The following is a 12,902-nucleotide window of genomic DNA, read 5'->3' as shown; positions in this document are numbered from 1 at the left end:
TCCTGAAATCAGTTTCCTGCAATTCTGCCCCGCTTTCAACTCCTCTTGGCGGCCTTACTTCAATATATTTTTGGAAGATAGCTGTCATTTAAAACTCTGCAGGTTTGTGAATTACAGTGCCCCTGAGCTCCTTTCTTCAACTCGCTTTCTTGTGAGCTGACCGCAACACCGCAGGATTCCTTCTGGCCCTAGTGTGGTTCCGGCATGGCACGCTGAGCCTTTGGTTAATTCCTCTTCCTGGTGGGAAATGAGAGTTAAATTTGCCCGTCTGGACACCTCCAGCTTGTCTCTCATTGATTCTCCCTATTCCTGTTCATTTTCCACAGAAATTGCAAACTGGGCCAAACAGGAGGTTAAAGGCACTGACTCTCCAAGTGGGGAGAGTGTTAGTAAAGCGTCTGGAATGTTGCACCCGAGTACCAGGGGACGAAAACTGAGACACATTTGAACACGTTTCCCGATCACACGGTGGATCATACTCTGGGTTCCACATGCATGTTTTAGCTGAAGGAAGAATCCCTTAAACCTGGAGAGTTGAGACTCATGGAATGGGTACCATGCAATATGACTTCAAAGGGTCTGCATTTGCTCACCGAACCTCACCAATCCTATCACTGCTGCGTTTATGCCGCTGTACACACGCTTGATTCTCTTTCGGAGACATATAAATCCATAGGTTTTAAGATTCTTACTAGTCAGGTATATTCTTAGGCGTTTAATATGGGGTGTTGAGTCCACTTCGTTGAACAAGGAGTAGCTCTTGTCTATTACATATTTGGCTTATGGAACGGTATCTGTGCTAATTTCAATCTCTGGTTTTATGCAGCACCCCTACTCACCTTTCCCCTTAAGCAAGCATAAGTTGGTTTTCTACATTTGACACCCTGTTCTGTTTTGTAATTCAGTTCTTGTGTAGCCAAGTTTATATTCCGTGTAGTAGTGATATCTTATGATGTTTCTTTTTCTGTGTGACTTATTTCACTTAGAATCATCGTACCTGAATCCACTCATTATGCTGCTACGGGCCTGATGACATAGATTTCATTGCTGAGTGATATTGCATTGTACGTAAGTACCACAACTTCTTTATCCATTTTTCGCTTTCTGTGATATTGAACTTGTACCGTAAACGAGGTTCTTGTAAACAGAGCCGTCCCAAACTTTGGGGTGGCTGTGTCTTTTTGATTTTATTTTCCCTAAGCTATAGGACCATAAGTGGAAGTGCCCTAGGCTCTGTTGCTTTGTTTTTTGGATGTTTCAGGAAACACCATACACTTCTCCAGAGTGGCTGCTGACAGTTTACATCCCGCCCATCAGCATAACAAGGCTCCCAGTTCTCCATGGCCTGTCTTGCCTTTCTGGATTTTACACTTTTTTCAGATGGCCCTTTTGACCGGGGGGCAGTGAGACTTCATTGTAGTGCAGAGTTCCTTTGCAAGCTTGCTTGGTTGGCCAAAAAGGGCGTATGCGTTTTTTCCTGTATATATTCAGGAAAAAACGCATACGCACTTTTTGGCCAAGTGCATCATTGTGGACGTTCTGCCTCTTTTCCTATGCTTTACATGCAATTCCAGTCTACCTCCTGAAATCGGTTTCCTGCAATTCTGCCCCGCTTTCAACTCCTCTTGGCAGCCTTACTTTAATATATTTTTGGAAGATGGCTGTCATTTATAACTCTGCAGGTTTGTGAATTACAGTGCCCCTGAGCTCCTTTCTTCAACTCGCTTTCTTGTGAGCTGGCCGCAACACCGCAGGATTGCTTCAGGCCCTAGTGTGGTTCCGGCATGGCACGCTGAGCCTTTGGTTAATTCCTCTTCCTGGTGGGAAAAGAGAGTTAAATTTGCCCGTCCGGACACCTCCAGCTAGTCTCTCATTGGTTCTCCCTATTCCTGTTCATTTTCCACAGAAATTGCAAACTGGGCCTAACAGGAGGTTAAAGGCACTGACTCTCCAAGTGGGGAGAGTGTTAGTAAAGCGTCTGTAATGTTGTACCCGAGTACCAGGGGACGAAAACTGAGACACATTTGAACACGTTTTCCGATCACACGGTGGATCATACTCTGGGTTCCACATGCATGTTTTAGCTGAAGGAAGAATCCCTTAAACCTGGAGAGTTGAGAACCATGGAATGGGTACCATGCAATATGACTTCAAAGGGTCTGCATTTGCTCACCGAACCTCACCAATCCTATCACTGCTGTGTTTATGCTGCTGTACACACGCTTGATTCTCTTTCGGAGACATATAAATCCATAGGTTTTAAGATTCTTACTAGTCAGGTATATTCTTAGGCGTTTAATATGGGGTGTTGAGTCCACTTCGTTGAGCAAGGAGAAGCTCTTGTCTATTACATATTTGGCTTATGGAACGGTATCTGTGCTAATTTCAATCTCTGGTTTTATGCCGCACTGCAACTCACCTTTCCCCTTAAGCCAACATAAGTCAGTTTACTACATTTGACACCCTTTTCTGTTTTGTAATTCAGTTCTTGTGTAGCCAAGTTTACATTCCGTGTATTAGTGATATCTTATGATGTTTCTTTTTCTGTTTGACTTATTTCACTTAGAATCATCGTACCAGAATCCACTCATTACGCTGCTACGGGCCTGATGACATAGATTTCATTGCTGAGTGATATTGCATTGTACGTAAGTACCACAACTTCTTTATCCATTTTTCGCTTTCTGTGATATTGAACTTGTACGGTAAACGGGGTTCTTGTAAACAGAGCCGTCCCAAACTTTGGGGTGGCTGTGTCTTTTTGATTTTAATTTCCCTAAGCTATAGGACCATAAGTGGAAGTGCCCTAGGCTCTGTTGCTTTGTTTTTTGGATGTTTCAGGAAACACCATACACTTCTCCAGAGTGGCTGTTGGCAATTTACATCCCGCCCATCAGCATAACAAGGCTCCCAGTTCTCCATGGCCTGTCCTGCCTTTCTGGATTTTACACTTTTTTCAGATGACCCTTTTGACCGGGGGGCAGTGAGCTTTCATTGTAGTGCAGATTTTCTTTGCAAGCTTGCTTGGTTGGCCAAAAAGGGCGTATGCGTTTTTTCCTGAATATATTCAGGAAAAAACGCATACGCCCTTTTTGGCCAAGTGCATCATTGTGGACGTTCAGTCTCTTTTCCTATGCTTTACATGCAATTCCAGTGTACCTCCTGAAATCAGTTTCCTGCAATTCTGCCCCGCTTTCAACTCCTCTTGGCGGCCTTACTTCAATATATTTTTGGAAGATAGCTGTCATTTAAAACTCTGCAGGTTTGTGAATTACAGTGCCCCTGAGCTCCTTTCTTCAACTCGCTTTCTTGTGAGCTGACCGCAACACCGCAGGATTCCTTCTGGCCCTAGTGTGGTTCCGGCATGGCACGCTGAGCCTTTGGTTAATTCCTCTTCCTGGTGGGAAATGAGAGTTAAATTTGCCCGTCTGGACACCTCCAGCTTGTCTCTCATTGATTCTCCCTATTCCTGTTCATTTTCCACAGAAATTGCAAACTGGGCCAAACAGGAGGTTAAAGGCACTGACTCTCCAAGTGGGGAGAGTGTTAGTAAAGCGTCTGGAATGTTGCACCCGAGTACCAGGGGACGAAAACTGAGACACATTTGAACACGTTTCCCGATCACACGGTGGATCATACTCTGGGTTCCACATGCATGTTTTAGCTGAAGGAAGAATCCCTTAAACCTGGAGAGTTGAGACTCATGGAATGGGTACCATGCAATATGACTTCAAAGGGTCTGCATTTGCTCACCGAACCTCACCAATCCTATCACTGCTGCGTTTATGCCGCTGTACACACGCTTGATTCTCTTTCGGAGACATATAAATCCATAGGTTTTAAGATTCTTACTAGTCAGGTATATTCTTAGGCGTTTAATATGGGGTGTTGAGTCCACTTCGTTGAACAAGGAGTAGCTCTTGTCTATTACATATTTGGCTTATGGAACGGTATCTGTGCTAATTTCAATCTCTGGTTTTATGCAACACCCCTACTCACCTTTCCCCTTAAGCAAGCATAAGTTGGTTTTCTACATTTGACACCCTGTTCTGTTTTGTAATTCAGTTCTTGTGTAGCCAAGTTTATATCCCGTGTAGTAGTGATATCTTATGATGTTTCTTTTTCTGTGTGACTTATTTCACTTAGAATCATCGTACCTGAATCCACTCATTATGCTGCTACGGGCCTGATGACATAGATTTCATTGCTGAGTGATATTGCATTGTACGTAAGTACCACAACTTCTTTATCCATTTTTCGCTTTCTGTGATATTGAACTTGTACCGTAAACGAGGTTCTTGTCAACAGAGCCGTCCCAAACTTTGGGGTGGCTGTGTCTTTTTGATTTTATTTTCCCTAAGCTATAGGACCATAAGTGGAAGTGCCCTAGGCTCTGTTGCTTTGTTTTTTGGATGTTTCAGGAAACACCATACACTTCTCCAGAGTGGCTGCTGACAGTTTACATCCCGCCCATCAGCATAACAAGGCTCCCAGTTCTCCATGGCCTATCCTGCCTTTTTGGATTTCACACTTTTTTCAGATGGCCCTTTTGACCGGGGGGCAGTGAGACTTCATTGTAGTGCAGATTTCCTTTGCAAGTTTGCTTGGTTGGCCAAAAAGGGCGTATGCGTTTTTTCCTGAATGTATTCAGGAAAAAACGCATACGCCCTTTTTGGCCAAGTGCATCATTGTGGACCTTCTGCCTCTTTTCCTATGCTTTACATGCAATTCCAGTCTACCTCCTGAAATCGGTTTCCTGCAATTCTGCCCCGCTTTCAAGTCCTCTTGGCAGCCTTCCTTCAATATATTTTTGGAAGATAGCTGTCATTTTTAACTCTGCAGGTTTGTGAATTACAGTGCCCCTGAGCTCCTTTCTTCAACTCGCTTTCTTGTGAGCTGGCCGCAACACCGCAGGATTGCTTCAGGCCCTAGTTTGGTTCCGGCATCGCATGCTGAGCCTTTGGTTAATTCCTCTTCCTGGTGGGAAATGAGAGTTAAATTTGCCCGTTCAGACGCCTCCACCTAGTCTCTCATTGGTTCTCCTTCTTCCTGTTCATATTCCGCAGAAATTGCAAACTGGGCCAAACAGGAGGTTAAAGGCACTGACTCTCCAAGTGTGGACAGTGTCAGTAAAGCGTCTGGAATGTTGCACCCGAGTACCAGGGGACGAAAACTGAGACACATTTGAACACGTTTCCCGATCACACGGTGGATCATACTCTGGGTTCCACATGCATGTTTTGGCTGAAGGAAGAATCCCTTAAACCTGGAGATTTGAGACCCATGGAATGGGTACAATGCAATATGACTTCAAAGAGTCTGCATTTGCTCACCGAACCTCACCAATCCTATCACTGCTGCGTGTATGACACTGTACACACACTTGATTCTCTTTCGGAGACATATAAATTCATAGGTTTTAAGATTCTTACTAGTCAGGTATATTCTTAGGCGTTTAATATGGGGTGTTGAGTCCACTTCGTTGAGCAAGGAGTAGCTCTTGTCTATTACATATTAGGCTTATGGAACGGTATCTGTGCTAATTTCAATCTCTGGTTTTATGCCGCACCACAAGTCACCTTTCCCCTTAAGCAAGCATAAGTTGGTTTTCTACATTTGACACCCTGTTCTGTTTTGTAATTCAGTTCCTGTGTAGCCAAGTTTACATTCCGTGTAGTAGTGATATCTTATGATGTTTCTTTTTCTGTGTGATTTATTTCACTTAGAATCATCGTACCTGAATCCACTCATTATGCTGCTACGGGCCTGATGACATAGATTTCATTGCTGAGTGATATTGCATTGTACGTAAGTACCACAACTTCATTATCCATTTTTTGCTTTCTGTGATATTGAACTTGTACCGGAAACGAGGTTGTTGTAAACAGAGCCGGCCCAAACTTTGGGGTGGCTGTGTCTTTTTGATTTTAATTTCCCTAAGCTATAGGACTATAAGTGGAAGTGCCCTAGGCTCTGTAGCTTTGTTTTTTGGATGTTTCAGGAAACACCATACACTTATCCACAGTGGCTGTTGGCAATTTACATCCCACCCATCAGCATAACAAGGCTCCCAGTTCTCCATGGCCTGTCCTGCCTTTCTGGATTTCACACTTTTTTCAGATAGCCCTTTTGACCGGGGGGCAGTGAGACTTCATTGTAGTGCAGATTTCCTTTGCAAGCTTGCTTGGTTGGCCAAAACGGGCGTATGCGTTTTTTCCTGTATATATTCAGGAAAAAACGCATATGCCCTTTTTGGCCAAGTGGATCATTGTGGACGTTCTGCCTCTTTTCCTATGCTTTACATGCAATTCCCGTCTACCTCCTGAAATCGGATTCCTGCAATTCTGCCCCGCTTTCAACTCCTCTTGGCAGCCTTCCTTCAATATATTTTAGGACGATAGCTGTCATTTATAACTCTGCAGGTTTGTGAATTACAGTGCCCCTGAGCTCCTTTCTTCAACTCGCTTTCTTGTGAGCTGGCCGCAACACCGCAGGATTGCTTCAGGCCCTAGTTTGTTTCCGGCATGGCATGTTGAGCCTTTGGTTAATTCCTCTTCCTGGTGGGAAATGAGAGTTAAATTTGCCCGTTCAGACACCTCCTCCTAGTCTCTCATTGGTTCTCCCTCTTCCTGTTCATCTTACTCAGAAATTGCAAACTGGGCCAAACAGGAGGTTAAAGGCACTTACTCTCCAAGTGGTGAGAGTGTTAGTAAAGCGTCTGGAATGTTGCACCCGAGTACCAGGGGACGAAAACTGAGACACATTTGAACACGTTTCCCGATCACACGGTGGATCATACTCTGTGTTCCACATGCATGTTTTAGCTGAAGGAAGAATCCCTTAAACCTGGAGAGTTGAGACCCATGGAATGGGTACCATGCAATATGACTTCAAAGGGTCTGCATTTGCTCACCGAACCTCACCAATCCTATCACTGCTGCATTTATGCCGCTGTACACATGCTTGAGTCTCTTTCGGAGACATATAAATCCATAGGTTTTAAGATTCTTACTAGTCAGGTATATTCTTAGGCGTTTAATATGGGGTGTTGAGTCTACTTCGTTGAGCAAGGAGTAGCTCTTGTCTATTACATATTTGGCTTATGGAACGGTATCTGTGCTAATTTCAATCTCTGGTTTTATGCATCACCCCAACTCACCTTTCCACTTAAGCAAGCATAAGTTGGGTTTCTACTTTTGAGACCCTCTTCTGTTTTGTAATTCAGTTCTTGTGTAGCCAAGTTTACATTCCGTGTAGTAGTGATATCTTACGATGTTTCTTTTTCTGTGTGACTTATTTCACTTAGAATCATCGTACCTGAATCCACTCATTATGCTGCTACGGGCCTGATGACATAGATTTCATTGCTGAGTGATATTGCATTGTACGTAAGTACCACAACTTCTTTATCCATTTTTCGCTTTCTTTGATATTCAACTTGTACCGTAAACGAGGTTCTTGTAAACAGAGCTGTCCCAAACTTTGGGGTGGCTGTGTCTTTTTGATTTTAATTTCCCTAAGCTATAGGACCATAAGTGGAAGTGCCCTAGGCTCTGTTGCTTTGTTTTTTGGATGTTTCAGGACACACCATACACTTCTCCAGAGTGGCTGCTGGCAATTTACTTCCCGCCCATCAGCATAACAAGGCTCCCAGTTCTCCATGGCCTGTCCTGCCTTTCTGGATTTTACACTTTTTTCAGATGGCCCTTTTGACCGGGGGGCAGTGAGACTTCATTGTAGTGCAGATTTCCTTTGCAAGCTTGCTTGGTTGGCCAAAAAGGGCGTATGCGTTTTTTCCTGAATATATTCAGGAAAAAACGCATACGCCCTTTTTGGCCAAGTGCATCATTGTGGACGTTCTGCCTCTTTTCCTATGCTTTACATGCAATTCCAGTCTACCTCCTGAAATCGGTTTTCTGCAATTCTGCCCCGCTTTCAAGTCCTCTTGGCAGCATTCCTTCAATATATTTTTGGACGATAGCTGTCATTTATAACTCTGCAGGTTTGTGAATTACAGTGCCCCTGAGCTCCTTTCTTCAACTCGCTTTCTTGTGAGCTGGCCGCAACACCGCAGGATTGCTTCAGGCCCTAGTTTGGTTCCGGCATCGCATGCTGAGCCTTTGGTTAATTCCTCTTCCTGGTGGGAAATGAGAGTTAAATTTGCCTGTCCAGACAGCTCCACCTAGTCTCTCATTGGTTCTCCCTATTACTGTTCATTTTCCACAGAAATTGCAAACTGCCCAAACAGGAGGTTAAAGGCACTGACTCTCCAAGTGGGGAGAGTGTTAGTAAAGCGTCTGGAATGTTGCACCCGAGTACCAGGAGACGAAAACTGAGACACATTTGAACACGTTTCCTGATCACACGGTGGATCATACTCTGGGTTCCAGATGCATGATTTAGCTGAAGGAAGAATCCCTTAAACCTGGAGAGTTGAAACCCATGGAATGGGTACAATGCAATATGACTTCAAAGGGTCTGCATTTGCTCACCGAACCTCACCAATCCTATCACTGCTGCGTTTATGCCGCTGTACACACGCTTGATTCTCTTTCGGAGATATATAAATCCATAGGTTTTAAGATTCTTACTAGTCAGGTAGATTCTTACTAGTCAGGTATATTCTTAGGCGTTTAATATGGGGTGTTGAGTCCACTTCGTTGAGCAAGGAGTAGCTCTTGTCTATTACATATTTGGCTTATGGAACGGTATCTGTGCTAATTTCAATCTCTGGTTTTATGCCGCACCCCAACTCACCCTTCCCCTTAAGCAAGCATAAGTTGGTTTTCTACATTTGACACACTGTTCTGTTTTGTAATTCAGTTCTTGTGTAGCCAAGTTTACATTCCGTGTATTAGTGATATCTTATGATGTTTCTTTTTCTGTGTGACTTATTTCACTTAGAATCATCGTACCTGAATCCACTCATTATGCTGCTATGGGCCTGATGACATAGATTTCATTGCTGAGTGATATTGCATTGTACGTAAGTACCACAAATTCTTTATCCATTTTTCACTTTCTGTGATATTGAACTTGTACCGTAAACGAGGTTCTTGTAAACAGAGCCGTCCCAAACGTTGGGGTGGCTGTGTCTTTTTGATTTTAATTTCCCTAAGCTATAGGACCATAAGTGGAAGTGCCCTAGGCTCTGTTGCTTTGTTTTTTGGATGTTTCAGGAAACACCATACACTTCTCCACAGTGGCTGCTGACAACTTACATCCCGCCCATCAGCATAACTAGGCTCCCAGTTCTCCATGGCCTGTCCTGCCTTTCTGGATTTTACACTTTTTTCAGATGGCCCTTTAGATCGGGGGGCAGTGAGATTTCATTGTAGTGCAGATTTCCTTTGCAAGCTTGCTTGGTTGGCCAAAAAGGGCGTATGCGTTTTTTCCTAAATATATTCAGGAAAAAACGCATACGCCCTTTTTGGCCAAGTGCATCATTGTGGACGTTCTGCCTCTTTTCCTATGCTTTACATGCAATTCCAGTCTACCTCCTGAAATCGGGTTTACTGCAATTCTGCCACGGTTTCAACTCCTCCTGGCAGCCTTACTTCTATATATTTTTGGCAGATAGCTGTCACTTATAACTCTGCAGGTTTGTGAATTACAGTGCCCCTGAGCTCCTTTCTTCAACTCGATTTCTTGTGAGCTGGCCGCAACACCGCAGGATTGCTTCAGGCCCTAGTTTGGTTCCGGCACGGCATGCTGAGCCTTTGGTTAATTCCTCTTCCTGGTGGGAAATGAGAGTTAAATTTGCCCGTCCAGACACCTCCACCTAGTCTCTCATTGGTTCTCCCTATTCCTGTTCATTTTCCACAGAAATTGTAAACTGGGCCAAACAGGAGGTTAAAGGCACTGACTCTCCAAGTGGGGGAGTGTTAGTAAAGCGTCTGGAATGTTGCACCCGAGTACCAGGGGACGAAAACTGAGACACATTTGAACACGTTTCCCGATGACACTGTGGATCATACTCTGGGTTCCACATGCATGTTTTAGCTGAAGGAAGAATCCCTTAAACATGGAGAGTTGAGACCCATGGAATGGGTACCATGCAATATGACTTCAAAGGGTCTGCATTTGCTCACCGAACCTCACCAATCCTATCACTGCTGCGTTTATGCCGCTGTACACACGCTTGATTCTCTTTCGGAGACATACAAATCCATAGGTTTTAAGATTCTTACTAGTCAGGTATATTCTTAGGCGTTTAATATGGGGTGTTGAGTCCACATCGTTGAGCAAGGAGTAGCTCTTGTCTATTACATATTTGGCTTATGGAATGGTATCTGTGCTAATTTCAATCTCTGGTTTTATGCAGCACCCCAACTCACCTTTCCCCTTAAGCAAGCATAAGTTGGTTTTCTACATTTGACACCCTGTTCTGTTTTGTAATTCAGTTCTTGTGTAGCCAAGTTTACATTCCGTGTAGTAGTGATATCTTATGATGTTTCTTTTTCTGTGTGACTTATTTCACTTAGAATCATCGTACCTGAATCCACTCATTATGCTGCTACGGGCCTGATGACATAGACTTCATTGCTGAGTGATATTGCATTATACGTAAGTACCACAACTTCTTTATCCATTTTTCGCTTTCTGTGATATTCAACTTGTACCGTAAATGAGGTTCTTGTAAACAGAGCCGGCCCAAACTTTGGGGTGGCTTTGTCTTTTTGATTTTAATTTCCCTAAGCTATAGGACCATAAGTGGAAGTGCCCTAGGCTCTTTTGCTTTGTTTTTTGGATGTTTCAGGAAACACCATACACTTCTCCAGAGTGGCTGCTGGCAATTTACATCCCGCCCATCAGCATAACAAGGCTCCCTGTTCTCCATGGCCTGTCCTGCCTTTCTGGATTTTACACTTTTTTCAGATGGCCCTTTTGACCTGGGGGCAGTGAGACTTCATTGTAGTGCAGATTTCCTTTGCAAGCTTGCTTGGTTGGCCAAAAAGGGCGTATGCGTTTTTTCCTGAATGTATTCAGGAAAAAACGCATACGCCCTTTTTGGCCAAGTGCATCATTGTGGACGTTCTGCCTCTTTTCCTATGCTTTACATGCAATTCCAGTCTACCTCCTGAAATCGGTTTCCTGCAATTCTGCCCCGCTTTCAATTCCTCTTGGCTGCCTTCCTTCAATATATTTTTGGAAGATAGCTGTCATTTATAACTCTGCAGGTTTGTGAATTACAGTGCCCCTGAGCTCCTTTCTTCAACTCGCTTTCTTGTGAGCTGGCCGCAACAGGGCAAGATTGCTTCGGACCCTAGTGTGGTTCTGGCATGGCATGCTGAGCCTTTGGTTAATTCCTCTTCCTGGTGGGAAATGATAGTTAAATTTGCCCGTCCGGACACCTCCACCTAGTCTCTCATTGGTTGTCCCTATTCCTGTTCATGTTCCACAGAAATTGCAATCTAGGCCAAACAGGAGGTTAAAGGCACTGACTCTCCAAGTGGGGAGAGTGTTAGTAAAGCGTCTGGAATGTTGCACCCGAGTACCAGGGGACGAAAAGTGAGACACATTTGAACACGTTTCCCGATCACACGGTAGATCGTACTCTGGGTTCCACATGCATGTTTTACCTGAAGGAAGAATCCCTTAAACATGGAGAGTTGAGACCCATGGAATGGGTACCATGCAATATGACTTCAAAGGGTCTGCATTTGCTCACCGAACCTCACCAATCCTATCACTGCTGCGTTTATGCCGCTGTACACACGTTTGATTCTCTTTCGGAGACATATAAATCCATAGGTTTTAAGATTCTTACTAGTCAGGTATATTCTTAGGCGTTTAATATGGGGTGTTGAATCCACTTCATTGAGCAAGGAGTAGCTCTTGTCTATTACATATTTGGCTTATGGAACGGTATCTGTGCTAATTTCAATCTCTGGTTTTATGCCGCACCCCAAGTCACCTTTCCCCTTAAGCAAGCATTAGTTGGTTTTCTACATTTGAGACCCTGTTCTGTTTTGTAATTCAGTTCCTCTGTAGCCAAGTTTACATTCCGTGCAGTAGTGATATCTTATGATGTTTCTTTTTCTGTGTGACTTATTTCACTTAGAATCATCATACCTGAATCCACTCATTATGCTGCTACGGGCCTGATGACATAGATTTCATTGCTGAGTGATATTGCATTGTACGTAAGTACCACAACTTCTTTTTCCATTTTTCGCTTTATGTGATATTGAACTTGTACCGTAAACGAGGTTCTTGTAAACAGAGCCGGCCGAAACTTTGGGGTGGCTTTGTCTTTTTGATTTTAATTTCCCTAAGCTATAGGACCATAAGTGGAAGTGCCCTAGGCTCTTTTGCTTTGTTTTTTAGATGTTTCAGGAAACACCATACACTTCTCCAGAGTGGCTGTTGGCAATTTACATCCCGCCCATCAGCATAACAAGGCTCCCAGTTCTCCATGGCCTGTCCTGCCTTTCTGGATTTTACACTTTTTTCAGATGGCCCTTTTGACCGGGGGGCAGTGAGACTTCATTGTAGTGCAGATTTCCTTTGCAAGCTTGCTTGGTTGGCCAGAAAGTGCGTATGCGTTTTTTCCTGAATATATTCAGGAAAAAACGCATACGCCCTTTTGGCCAAGTGCATCATTGTGGACGTTCTGCCTCTTTTCCTATGCTTTACATGCAATTCCAGTCTACCTCCTGAAATTGGTTTCCTGCAATTCTGCCCCGCTTTCAAGTTCTCTTGGCAGCCTTCCTTCAATATATTTTTGGACGATAGCTGTCATTTATAACTCTGCAGGTTTGTGAATTACAGTCCCCCTGAGCTCCTTTCTTCAACTCGCTTTCTTGTGAGCTGGCCGCAACACCGCAGGATTGCTTCAGGCCCTAGTTTGGTTCCGGCATCGCATGCTGAGCCTTTGGTTAATTCCTCTTCCTGGTGGG

The sequence above is a fragment of the Leucopleurus acutus genome, assembly GCF_964270905.1.
Source record: "Leucopleurus acutus genome assembly, chromosome: 4".
Taxonomy (NCBI): Eukaryota; Metazoa; Chordata; class Mammalia; order Artiodactyla; family Delphinidae; genus Leucopleurus; species Leucopleurus acutus.
Note: the sequence above shows the minus strand (reverse complement) of the source record.